General features: G+C 47.5%; 1 pseudogene; it reads left to right on the plus strand.

Annotated features, from left to right (window-relative positions):
* Window positions 1-2,890: 2,890 nt before the first annotated feature.
* Window positions 2,891-3,852, plus strand: LOC104520110 (uncharacterized; annotated as a pseudogene).
* The last annotated feature ends 8,536 nt before the right edge of the window (window positions 3,853-12,388 follow it).

A 12,388-nucleotide genomic window follows, 5' to 3' on the forward strand; every position in this document is an offset into this window, starting at 1 on the left:
GCAGCTGTGTTTGGCTGCCAGCCCAGTGCTAAACCACCACACTGAGCCTCCCTGGAGAAGCAAGGGCATCTTTTCTAGGAGGTCAGCAAAGTCTGCCTTGCTTCCAACTACTGCCTTGGGCCCTTCTGGCAATTACTTTCTGCAGTCAGAGGTAGCAAAGTCAGCTCCTTCCTCTGTCAAGACACAGGGGAACGTTGCTGATGGAAATGCGTGGCTGTGTTGCTAGGGGAGAGGTGGTTGCAGCTCAGCCAACAACGAGTATGAGAAATGGTTTCTCCATCAGCTTTGGGTCTGAGCACAAAAGATTTGCTCCACAACCCTCCACCCACACACAGGGGCTGCAGGCAGCCCTGCCTGGGAATGGACAGGGAAGAAAGTCCTTCTGATGTGGAGGATGACCAGTTTATCCTTTGTATCAGCAAGCACTGAAAATTTATAGAAAAATTCTTTAATCAGTAAATGTATGGTAAGAAGGCACCAAGAGGGTATCCATGATCCTGATGGATCAACTGTAAAACCCTCACTGAGGGCTGGAGTCTCCTCTCCCCTGATGCTGCTGGAGCACACAGCAAGAGACAGGCACCACCCCGTCTAAACAACGTGGATTATGTGTGAGAGAGAAAAGCTGGGTGATTTTCCCCTGATTTTTATCTCCACCTCAGCAATCCAGCAACACAAGACATCCATTTAAGAGCCAGGATCTGCAGCCCAATCTCCCACCTAAATGCCTTCCCAAGGAGAACATGATGGGTACTCAAACACAGTCCAGAGTCCCCCATAATTGCACCTTGGGCTTTTCTTCTGAACTCTCTAAAAATGTCACTCACATGGCAAGCTCATACCTAACTCCTCCTGGATGATGGGACCCATCTTTTGGTATCATGGTTAGGTTCATTTTGCCCAGATCCAAAAGCACACAGGGCTTGATTTCAGCATGATGCCTTGTTCTGTATTCACCCTAAATTAATCAATTAAACTTCTTGTTTCAGGGTCCGGCAGCAACTCTGCTGCCAGTCAGGAGCTGGCTGTGCTCTGTCACCAGTCACCACCCTTCAGCGCAAACCCCACGCTGCAGAAACATGGAAAAACCTCTCCCATTTTTTGCTAATGCAAAACACCTCTGACTAGTACCTGTCAGAGGGATGAACAGTCCTGAGGCCATGTGGGATGGGCAGTAGAAGACCCTACTACAGAGAGGAATTTCAAAAGCATAGACATTTCTGATGAAACACGAAGAATATCCCCATTTATGCTGGAAGGAGAGAAGCTGCAAACACCTCCTGGCTTAGACCAGCTCCAGGGTTGGTCACTAGATTCTGGCCAGTGAAATCCCTGATGGACTAAAAGAGTGTGAGGAACAGAGCTGGAACCCTTTTCCTTTGGCCTTAATTCACTGTACTAGTGGCTGGGAAAACAGTTCCAAACTCCAAAACAGGTGTCCAGACTATTGTAGCCTGAGCCAGGGACAGACCTTCTTAGGGACATGCTTGTGGCAAGACCAGGTGTTGGTCCTTCAGCCACCAACCATTAAAGTCCTGCCTTGTCACCCCTAGATTAGCAGCACTGGGTGACCAGGGTTTGTTGGAAGAAGAGTTGTGATCACCACAAAGGTGACCTGATAAAGTTGGGGCACAGCTGCCTGCAAGAACTTAGCATGTTGCTTATGTCAGGAGTGGCAAAAGGTCTTGACATAGCAGAGGCTTCATCCAGGTCCTCATTTTTCCCCCATCCCTGGCAAAGAATGACAACCTTCACTAGCTCCAGCTTCCTGGTGTAGTGTCATCAAAGCAGATGGAGTTAAAGCAATATAAAAAAAAACAGTGGTGTGAAGGATGGGGCGCAGGGAGGGGGTAAATGAGACCATCAGCTTAGAAAATATGGGATGGAAGGAGATTTGATGCCTTCCAGCCTGAAGGGAGGGAGTGAATCAGGGCCATTGTTCTGGACTCAGTGGGTTTGGAGAACTGGGCTTCAAGGGGAAAGGCAACTAAAGAGACTGCACAACCCAGAGCCAGGATAAACCTGCACCCTCTGCCAGTGCCAACCAGCGCTGGACCTCAGCTCTGGACACAGGACCAGAGAGGCAACACTTCAGCAGCAGTTCCGGGTCAAACTGTGCTGTGGTGGCACTGACAGGAGCAGCCTGTGCATCTGGAAGTGCAGCAGGTTTAGTAATTTCAGGGGCACTTTTGTCACTGGCAGGGTGGGCTTAGTCACAAGCAGAAGTCGCGTTTCTGTTTGTAATCTTGCACAAACATCTGCAATTGGACTTGCTCGGGGTTAACCTCATCACATGCACCAAGATGTATTTTTAAACTGTGCTAAACTGGCACAAGTTCCCCTGCACGGACCATTTTCAATCAGTTTCTTGGCACAGGCTAAATGAAAAGAAGCCACTTTAAAAAAAAAAACCTCCTAACTTCTGCTCAGAGACAAGACCTATGACAGAGATTATGCTTAAGCCTTACTGCCACTTAATTTGCTGGGAAGCAAGGCAGCTGCAGCAGCGTTGAGAAGTTCAGAAGGAACCCAGTAGCATGTCACATCATCAGCAAAACGCTGGGGCTGAGCCTCTGCGTGCACATGCTGGACATCAAAATGTTATCAGCTCTCTGAGAGTCTGCTGGGCAGGGATTAGTAAACAGCCAGAGGAGCTGATAACAAATTGCAAACTTCATAGCAAAGAGTGAGTTAATTCCAAAGCTGGCGTTGCTACCATCTGCACTTCCAGAAAGACTTTGTCAGACATTTGGCAACCAATCCTGAGCAGCAAAGGCAGCTGCGGCGCCTTGTTATGAACTATACAACCCAGACTTGTGAACTCTTGCCCTCCAGCATAAATCATGGATAACTGCACCCAAGTCAGTGGATTTACTCTGGGACACATGAGACAAAAACCTGCCACTTAGTTACAAACACAAAGCCGTGAATTTAATCTATTATCTTGTAAAATAGCCTCTGTGTACATTATGATCAGTCAAAAAAGAAACTTTTCTGAGCTGCAAAATTCTAGAAATATTCCTTTCTAGGCTGCGTGCTTTGGCTGGAAGTATTTTTGGCTTAATTAAAGGCTTTTAAACCTATGGTGATGTCCATAAAAGCAGAAGCCCTTACAAATACAGAGAGGAATGAGATGCTGAGAGCAGTGAAAAATCTGTGGAAGCAAATATGTCATCTCACCACCTCTGAAAAGCAGATTTGCATGATGAGTGCAGTCTGAATAGATCATCCCCATATTCCAACGGCAAGTCTCGTCTTCCCAGAAAGCAAGAGAACTTGGGAAGCAGAAATAGGCTCAGTGTGGCAGAGGCAGAGCTGCACAGTCAGGCATTAGATTCCCGACCCTTAATTCCTCTGCACATGTCCTGAATAAATATGTGCTCCATTTTTCTCTCACAAAATGTCTCCTTCTCACCATTCTTTTTTACATACACCAGCCTTGGCGTGCAGTCAAGAAAATGTTAACATCTGTGGCAAAAATCTACAGCCCCTTCTTAACAACATGTGCAATCCATTTCTTTTGGCCCCAAAAATATTTTTCCACCCCTGCTAGTCCCCCTGCCCCCACCATGGACACTCATTTTTTTTTTCATCCGTAGTCACCCTCTCTTTCTCTTTCTCTTCCTCTTCTTCATCCAGTAAGACACATTCCAACTGTCTTTCCTTCTCTATCTCTGTCTCACACATACGTCTTGCTGGGCAGAGATCAAACTGGTGAATACCAGGTAGATATAGAAGTAGGGAGATACAAACCCAGCCACAGTCTGGACTCGGTCTGGAGGGATTTCTAACTAGCCCGTAGGAGTGGATTTATGAGCCAGAGCAAATACTTATCAGCTGAACTGCTTGGAAGTAACTCTGTGTTATCCTGGAGCTGGGCTGGAATTCATCAGAAGGTGCTAAGCCACAGGGTGTGGAAAAGAAGACTGAAGTTGGACACTTATTAGCTGAAGTCTATGAGACCTTTAGAGTTTTTCCTGCGAGAAGGCATGGGCTGGTCTTTGGTTTTGGTGCAATGGTTGAAAAGACCAGGGCAGCTGGGAACCACGGTGGCTTAGGGATGTGCCATGGTACACAGGCTACAGGCACATCTGTGATGGGTTTGTCTGTTCCTGCAGTCCCTGAGGAGGCTGGTGTGTTCCTTCTTTTATTGACTTCTTAGTGACAGACCTTCAATCACCAGCTCAGCCAGCTAAAGGAGCGACAGCATCGCTTGCTGCTTTGCAGAGCAGGGAAATGGAGCCAGGCATTGCCTTGTCCCTGTCACACCTTTCTGCAAGTTCCCCACTGTCCAAAAAGTGGAAACAAGTCTTTCCTAGCCTGGGATTTCTAAATCTTCCTCTTTTAGCTGCTGAGTGGTTCTACTTACAGTGATGGAAGACAGCCTTGGCTGGAAAAGTTGCATCATCACACACAGAGATGGAGACACAATGAAGATGGAGGCAGGTGACAGTTTCACACCATGGCAGCACAGCAATGAGATGAAGTTGCACACAAAGGTCATGGAGGTGATGAGGAGAGAGATGAAGAAAGCACAAAAGGAAAAGGTGATGAGCAGGGCAGCAGTGAGAACCTCCCTCCCTTGTTCTCACAGCACCTCAAGCAAAGACTAAATCAAACAGCATCCACAGCAGCTCTCTGCAGGAACACCAGGTCTGCCCTGGAAGGAAAGAGCAGTTCCTTTCCACACTGCCACAAGTTCTGCACTTCCTCATCTGACTCTTCCTCACCAATTTCTGCATGGGGCCACTCCTGTTACCCTGACACGTGTTAAGCAGCAGCCAGGATCACACAGAGGGTGTCTGCAACTCCTACCACCATATCCAGTGATCCTCTTTGGAAGAAGTGAGTGGAACCTTAGCAGTACCTCTCTGCTGTGCTGGTTCAGGTTGGGCTGCCGTGAGCTAATGCATTTGGTAGACGTAATTAAAGAAGGGGGAGAAGCACCAGTGTCTCTGCCAGTACCACTGTCCTGGGCACTGGTGAGGCTGCGCCTCGAGTGCTGGGTTCCGTGTTGGGCCCCTGAGTCCAAGAAGGACATGGAGGTGCTGGAGCGTGTCCAGAGAAGGGCAACGGAGCTGGGGAAGGGTCTGGAGCACAAGTGTGCTGAGTTCCCTTGTGGCTGAGGGAACTGGGGGTGTTGAGCCTGGAGAAAAGGAGGCTGAGGGGAGACCTTGTGGCTCTGTGCAAGTCCCTTGGAGGAGGGTGGAGAGAGGGGGGGGGGGGTCTGTTCAACCAAGGCCCAAGGGACAGGCCAAGAGGAAATGGGCTCCAGTTGTGGCCAGGGCAGTTGAGATGGGATGTGAGGGAGAATTTCTTTGCTGAAAGGGTTCTGAGGCATTGGAAGGGGTTGCCCAGGGCAGTGGTGGAGTCCCCATCCCTGGAGGGATTTCAGAGTGGTGTAGACACAGTGCTGAGGGACATGGGTTAGTCGGGGACTTGTCAGTGTTGGGTTCATGATTTGACTCAATGAGCTTAAAGGGCTTTTCCAACCCAGGCAATTCTGGGATTCTGTGGGATGGCAGCACTGCAGCTGCGGGGCAAGTCACTGGACTTCAGCCCAGAAATACACCTCTGCTGCCCTCAGCTGCTGTGCAATACCATCTGCCATCATCTGCTCTCTTCCAGAGAGAGTCCAGTGGGCAAGTGAAGACCTTCAGTGTGTTATTGAATGTTACAGGCTCCTGGCTAGCTTCTTGGGACCCCTGCTAGCCTCTGGAGAGCCTGCTGCTCCAGCCCTGCTCTCTCCTGTCCCATAGACCGCCTTCAGAAAAGACTGGAAGGGAATCTTTCCAACCCAAGAGCTTTGTGACTGATGGTCTCTCTCATCCCACTGCATGTAGAGTGGGGGTCCTTGGAAAGAAGAACCTCTTCCCCACCCCAGCAATTACCCTGAGGAAAGCAAGCAGCATGCTCCGAGCTGCACATGGCTCACCCTGACCGCTCTGGTGCTGTGCCAGCCTGAAATGGGGGAGATGGAGTGGTGGTGGGACCTGGAAGCTGGATTCCAGTGTCCATGGAGGGATAGAGGTGATGGGGCAGATGGTGGGCTCCTCGCACAAGGCCAGGCTTCCCCATCCAGGATCTTCTGCCACCAGCAGCTGTAACACTCACGTGCTATGGGGCGGCTGGACTCCTGTGTACTCACCATCTGCCAAGTTGTCTGAGTGCCAGAAGCTACTCATGTTAAACTCCAAAAGGAAGCTGTCAAAAGAGCAAGAACAGAGGATGCTTTTTCAGCAGCCTGGAAGGATGCAGGTGTCAGGGCGATGGCCCTGTCGCCTGGCGAGTATCAGTTCTAAAATGTTTACTATCAATTTGCAGGCAGTGGAAGTCTGAGATTATTTTTTTCCCCCCTCTCCACGTGACAGAGAGTAGCTCTGTATCATGGGATCTGTACTATGGAATATCTGAATGGACTTTCTCCTGAAGGACATCCTGTATGGGGGCCTCACCAGCAAAGGAGGGAATGAGTACAGCAACCCCTGAGGCTGGGAGAGGATCGTCACCGTGAGACCCACCGAAGAGCAGGCATGGGTGGCCTTCAGGGAACCCATCCTCTGGGCACTCGGAAGGAGCTGCATGTCACATTGAATTATTCTGTACCAATACACTCAAGCCCTTGGAGCTGGATCTGTTCCAAACCTCCCCTTTTGCACACCCAGCAAGCTGAGCAGAGGCACTTTCTTCCTAATTTGAGCTTGAACTCGGATTCCCCCTCAGCACTTTGAGGTAAGCCTGAATCCAGTGCTTGATTCACACCCTCCCCTCTCTCCTCCCTTGCCTGTCACTCAGACCTGAGCTACCTGGCTTCCTTCCTTCACCCTCTGCAAAGCCAAGGTGAGTATTTGCTCATCCCAGGCAAAGGAGACAGGCGAGAGGACTTCGCATCAAGGATCTGCATGAGTCCCCGGGAGACCCGAGTCCTATTTCTGACTCCACCACTTTGTACTGAGTGACTTCAGGTAAATCCCAGCCCTGTTTTGGGCCTCTGCCTCTCAAAATGGGAATAGTAATAACTTTGTGTCTCCCAGGAGCGAGGTGCTGAGCTGAATGTCAGGAGAAGGCTGAGAGCAATGCCCCTACGCGGGGGCCTCCGCTTGCAGCTTTCTCAGCTCTCCCTCCCCCTCGGTCTGAGCCTCCCAAACACCCCCATCTTTTGGTACTCACATGAGGAAATCACTTATCAGCCATTTCAATGCAGCTAGAAAGGCATAAATTGGCTGGAGAACAAAAGAAGAAATGAGAAATATCATAAGGACCTGGTCAGAGAGTTGATAATTGTTATGCAGGACCCCATGTTTCAGACCAGTTCCCTCCACTGATCAGAGCTCTTGAAGACAGGCTGGAAATTCAAGGTCTGAGCATCACTGGAAAACGTTCAAAATACATCAAAAGCCAGAGGAGCTGCCTTGCTACTAATAATATCTTCTCACTCCCTCCCCGTCAGGGTCAGGGAGTTTATCTCAAATGTATGAAGGACTTTGAAGATGTAATTGCTTGATGATTTCTCTCCAGTATGGATGACCTTGAGAGCTCAGAGCTGAAGAGAAGCACAGAGCTAAATGGGACACCACCAGTTTAGGATGCTTTTATATTCTGCTAGCAAGTGGTGTTTCTGGGACAAGCGACAGCATTGCCCAGGATTTAGTATTATCTGCCACTGGTTGATTATGCTTAACCGTGCTTTCATCCAGCTTTTCCTCAAGATGGCATGACTTCTATCATCTTCCTGCCTTTCAGCCACAAATTGGAAATCCAGCATTGTCCCAGGGACAATTCATCTGCAGAGGATCCTGCTGCTTCTTTTCTTCATAGTAACCATAGCTAATTTTCATCTCTCCCTCTCATAATCATGCCTGTCTCCTCAAAATCAAACCAGAGGCAGCAGTCACAGGACACAAGATAATGTTCCATCACTGCTGACTGACTTATCTTCAACCAAAGCAAACAGTAAAATCTATAGGTGGTTGGGAATTTGACTGATTTTTCCTTTGAATGATTCATATGAAAAATTGACTTGATTTCTTCCTTCTCAAGAGTTTTGCTAAGAGGGGAAAGGGAGAGATGAAGGCTGAATGCTCATTCTTTTATTCCCTTCACAATTCCCCTGTTTTTTGTCAAATCATATTTCGTGACATCTCTTCCAGTAACCAAAATTCTCGAGGATATGATCAAATATTTTCACAGCAATGACAATATTTTATCTACCCAGCTTAAGTATAGCTCTTGCCCAAACTGATACAGTGTTAAAAACATAACACATGATTAAAAAGCACTATTTTGTTGAAAATTCTTTTACTGGAAAAAAAAAAAAAAATGACAATGTCACGCTGTAGGATGTATTTCCACCACACCACATTTTAAAGTACCAAAAAAACTGATCATAACAGCAATAAACACATCCCTGTTGAGGATTGGTTCCATTGGTTTGAAGTGACCTGAGTGTTGGGGAATTACTTAGTTCTGCCTGGTCAAGGTCAGTTTAGGAAGGTAGAGTGAGATTAGACTATTAGGTTGTATCAGACTAAAGAGAGGTTGCATTTGGGTACTGGCAAAGCTATTCACTCTGATAGCTTGTTCCCTGGACTATCAGCATCTCTTGGCAGCTTTAACCCCTCTCTCTGTTGTTCCAAGTCCACTCACACTTCCCTGAGAGGCTGACAAGCTTTCTCCCAGGTGCTCTGTTCACTGACAGTGCACCTCTCCTTTTTGAGCTGCTGAGTAAAACCATGCCCTGTCCTGCTGTCCACTTCTAGCTGGTCCCTTGGCTTTTAGGAGAAGCCTGGCATAGTCTAGTTCCTGTCCTCTTCCTGGTCCTTCTGATTTTCAGCAAGATCCTATACGCCAATAGAGAGCCAAATTGGAAACCATGCCATCACTGCCTCCAAAATCTGCCTTAGATGAGTTTGGACATTCCCATCACTTGAAAGCAAACAGCTACTAAACTTATTTTTTTCGGGGGGGAAATGTGCTACATCAAGGTGTTGGAGATGTAGGAGATGTTTCTCCTAGGAGAAAGCCTCCAGAGCCAAGCCCAGAGAGGGCTGTATGCTGATGGATACGTACACTGAGCAGAGTCCGGGCACCGCTGTGGTGGTGGTAGGGTACTTTGCACATTGCTTGATAATCATACATGGTCACCCTGCAAGCAACACAAAACAAGCAAGCAGTCAAAAGGAAGGAACACAACTGTTTACCAGACAAAAAACATAATTTTTTTCTGAAAAAAAATAATGTCCTGCGTGGAAGAACAAAAGCCGTGGCCTGCTTACGCTGTTTGGTCAGTGCTGGATTTTGCAAAGCAAGAAATACAAGTGCCAGATTAATGTAACTGGGTCAATACAGGAGGAAATGTGTCCCTAATTTCAGATGGTGAGTAAAGCAGGCTCTGAAGCAGGACGATTGTGATTCTATCTACCTCAGGTCCCTCTAGCTCCTGTTTTCAGGCCACTGAAACTCTGAACTCTCTTTTGCCCAGGGGTTGGGGGAGTGGAGTGAGATGAACAGAGTATTTTTAGGAGAGAGAGAAGTGTGCTCAGCCAGCTGCAGTAGCACATCTGAGGGGCTCTCAGACAACTGCTCCTAGAAAGGCTTTCCAAGTGCCAAGAAGTGTTTCCCGTAACACCTGGCCCTGGAGAAGACAGAGGAGCAGCTGCTTTCTGGCAAAAGAGAGATGAGGAGTTACTATCTCATGGTGTTTTGCAGCAGGTGGAAAAGCAGGAGATGAGAAACAGGGTGTGTGGTGACAATGGCTGAGTGAGTCAGGGGAAGGGGAAGGGGAAGGCAGCTCAAGGAGCTCTTGTAGCCAAATGAGAGACTCCCATGCACCAGCACGTGCGTTTTCCCCTGCTTAGTGGTGCTGCTTATGGGGACCAATATGCTCTGACCCACAGACCAGCTGAAGAAAGAGATGTGCAGCATGGAGATCCCCCACTTACCGCCGGAACACGCCCATGTTTAGCAGCTGGGTCATTACTGAGCCTTCCACTGCACCCAAAAATTTGCCAGTCTGCAAGCACAAGAAAGGAAAAAAACCCCAAACAACAGAATTAACTGTCAACATTAAAATTTCCAAATGCTCGATGGCTCCAGCTGATCCAGTCTGTCTGGAAGCCTACTACACATAACGAGTGTTTTACAAGGAGGTAACACCCAGCTTTGTCCTTTGGCTGGCTGGAAAGCTTGAAGGAGAACTTCCCTCATCACCAGCTGGGCAACCTGCACCATTCCTACTGTGCCTGGAAATAATTTAGCCCACGTAAGTCCCTGCAGCTTGCGATGGAAAAAGGCAGACTGTCAAGCTGCAGGGACCCAGGCACGTTGATTCATGGAGAGCTTGGGCTCTCCTGTGAGTTTTTGGAAACCCACCTTCTCTTTGGGTTTACTGAGTCTCTTCTGCTTGAGCTTCTCTGCTAGCCTGCAGCCACAGTGGCTTTGGAAACCTCTGTTCTCCTGCTGCCCTAGGCAAACTGAGCCACCACGCACAAGTGCGCTGCATTCAGATTTATTTAAGTAGCAAATGCAACTTTACGACTCACTACTGTGTGAGTTCCCAGCAGGCAGTAACAAAACCAACACAAACCACACCAACCAATGCCTTCAGCTTACACAAAACGCACTGGCATGGCCAGAGCTCTTGCATAGGCTCCAACCCAGCAAAAGTTCCATTTTGGGGGGGAAACAACACCACAAATCCCACTTTCATGCCTGGACTAAAAGCAGAGCTTGTGGCCCCCTGGTCCCACTTATGTTTTGGAGTCAACAACCTCAAATACAATCCCCTAATCCAGGAACCACTCCTTGAAAGACTTCTTCAAACAAACATCAGTTCTAGCTTTCCTGATTATTAAACCATGACAAATCTATTGCAAAAAATGCTTCAAATCTGCCAAGTCCACTGCTTTGTTTGCAAGCAAGTAAATAAAATACCTATAAATAATAAAAACACAGATACAGGGTGTCTTCTGTCTATTTTCCTGGCCCATGACTCTTGACACAGTAAATAGGTCCCATCTGTTACGAAACTGTTCACTCAGTTTGGGGGAACATTTTACTTTTCCACTGATAGGCTAGCAGTCATTTAGCACGTATTAGCAGATGACAGATGATTTCATTTATTTGAGTGGGGCATTTCCACTAAAAAAAACCCCAAAACAACCCAACCCCTTAGGCTGATTTACCTAAGATCCTATGGTAATTATCTAACAGTAGGGTTTTACATGGTGATGAGCCTCTTCCCAACAGGCTTTAGGTATTTCACTGTGTAAATCAATACAAAACATCAACCCCTCTTCCAGCCTTTAGGCTGAAATCATCTCAGACATAGTCAAATGTGTCTGAGCAAGCACTAACTTTTTTTTTTCACCTCTTTCAATCTGACTAGGGTGATGAGGAGGCCAACTGCTTCCATTTAATAGCAGTCTGCAGCCCCAGCCGGAACTGGAGCGGTGGGATTTAATGCAATACAAGCTGCAGCCAGTGTGGCAAGGGGAGGGGACAACTGCAGGACTGTTAATGCCATGTTTCTGCTAGTCACATCTTTCAGAGACAAGCTGTTGGAAAAACCCATTTTCCATAAGATGCAGGAAAAATAGAGATGGAACCCAGGAGGGCAGTGCTGAGGACTAACGGTAGACATCACACCTCAGGGGTGCAGCTGCCTTTATCTGTGGACACATGCCATAGCACTCAATAAAGCCCCTTTGAAAATGCCATGGGGATCAGAGGAGGAAACAGCAATTCCTAAGACCCAAACAGGCAGCAGCACCTGGCCTCCCAAAGTAGGGAGCCAAGACAACTTTACAGCGTTTTCCTCCCTTATTTTTCAAGTCCTCTTTGCTTTTTCTGGCACACCAAGCCATTGAATGGGAACTTTTACTGGAATATTCAGTGTGCTGGGTAGGTCACTTTCCCAACAGAAAAGAGGTTGGTTATTCCTTGCACTATGCTCCCCTTGATACCTGTCTGTATCACCCCCTGATGATTCTGTCTTGCTGATGCACTTTGTGAGTCTCAAGAGTTTTAATTTCAGCCTCTCTGAACTTGCTGTGTAGTACCTGCAGAATTCAGATCTCACCCTTTTCTTTTGCCAGCGTGTTCTGAATATGCTAACCAACACAAGTCCAGGTGGGAAACTATGGGACTCATATAGCTGATGTTATCCATCTCAAAATTCCTCTTCTTTCTTTTCTGTGCCAGCTACTTTGAGATCAATGACACCATGTTTCACTCTTTAACAAGAACTTCTTTAACAGCCTTTTGTAAGGGACTCTGTTCAAGGCTTTTAGAAAAACTGAAATGCAGTAGGTCATCTATTCTTCCTTATCTCATCTCCTGATTTACTCCCAGTTTCAAAGAACTACAGCTGATAAAATAGATTTCCTTC

This window comes from Antrostomus carolinensis, unplaced genomic scaffold (genome assembly GCF_000700745.2).
Source record: "Antrostomus carolinensis isolate BGI_N321 unplaced genomic scaffold, ASM70074v2 scaffold53019, whole genome shotgun sequence".
Lineage (NCBI taxonomy): Eukaryota > Metazoa > Chordata > Aves > Caprimulgiformes > Caprimulgidae > Antrostomus > Antrostomus carolinensis.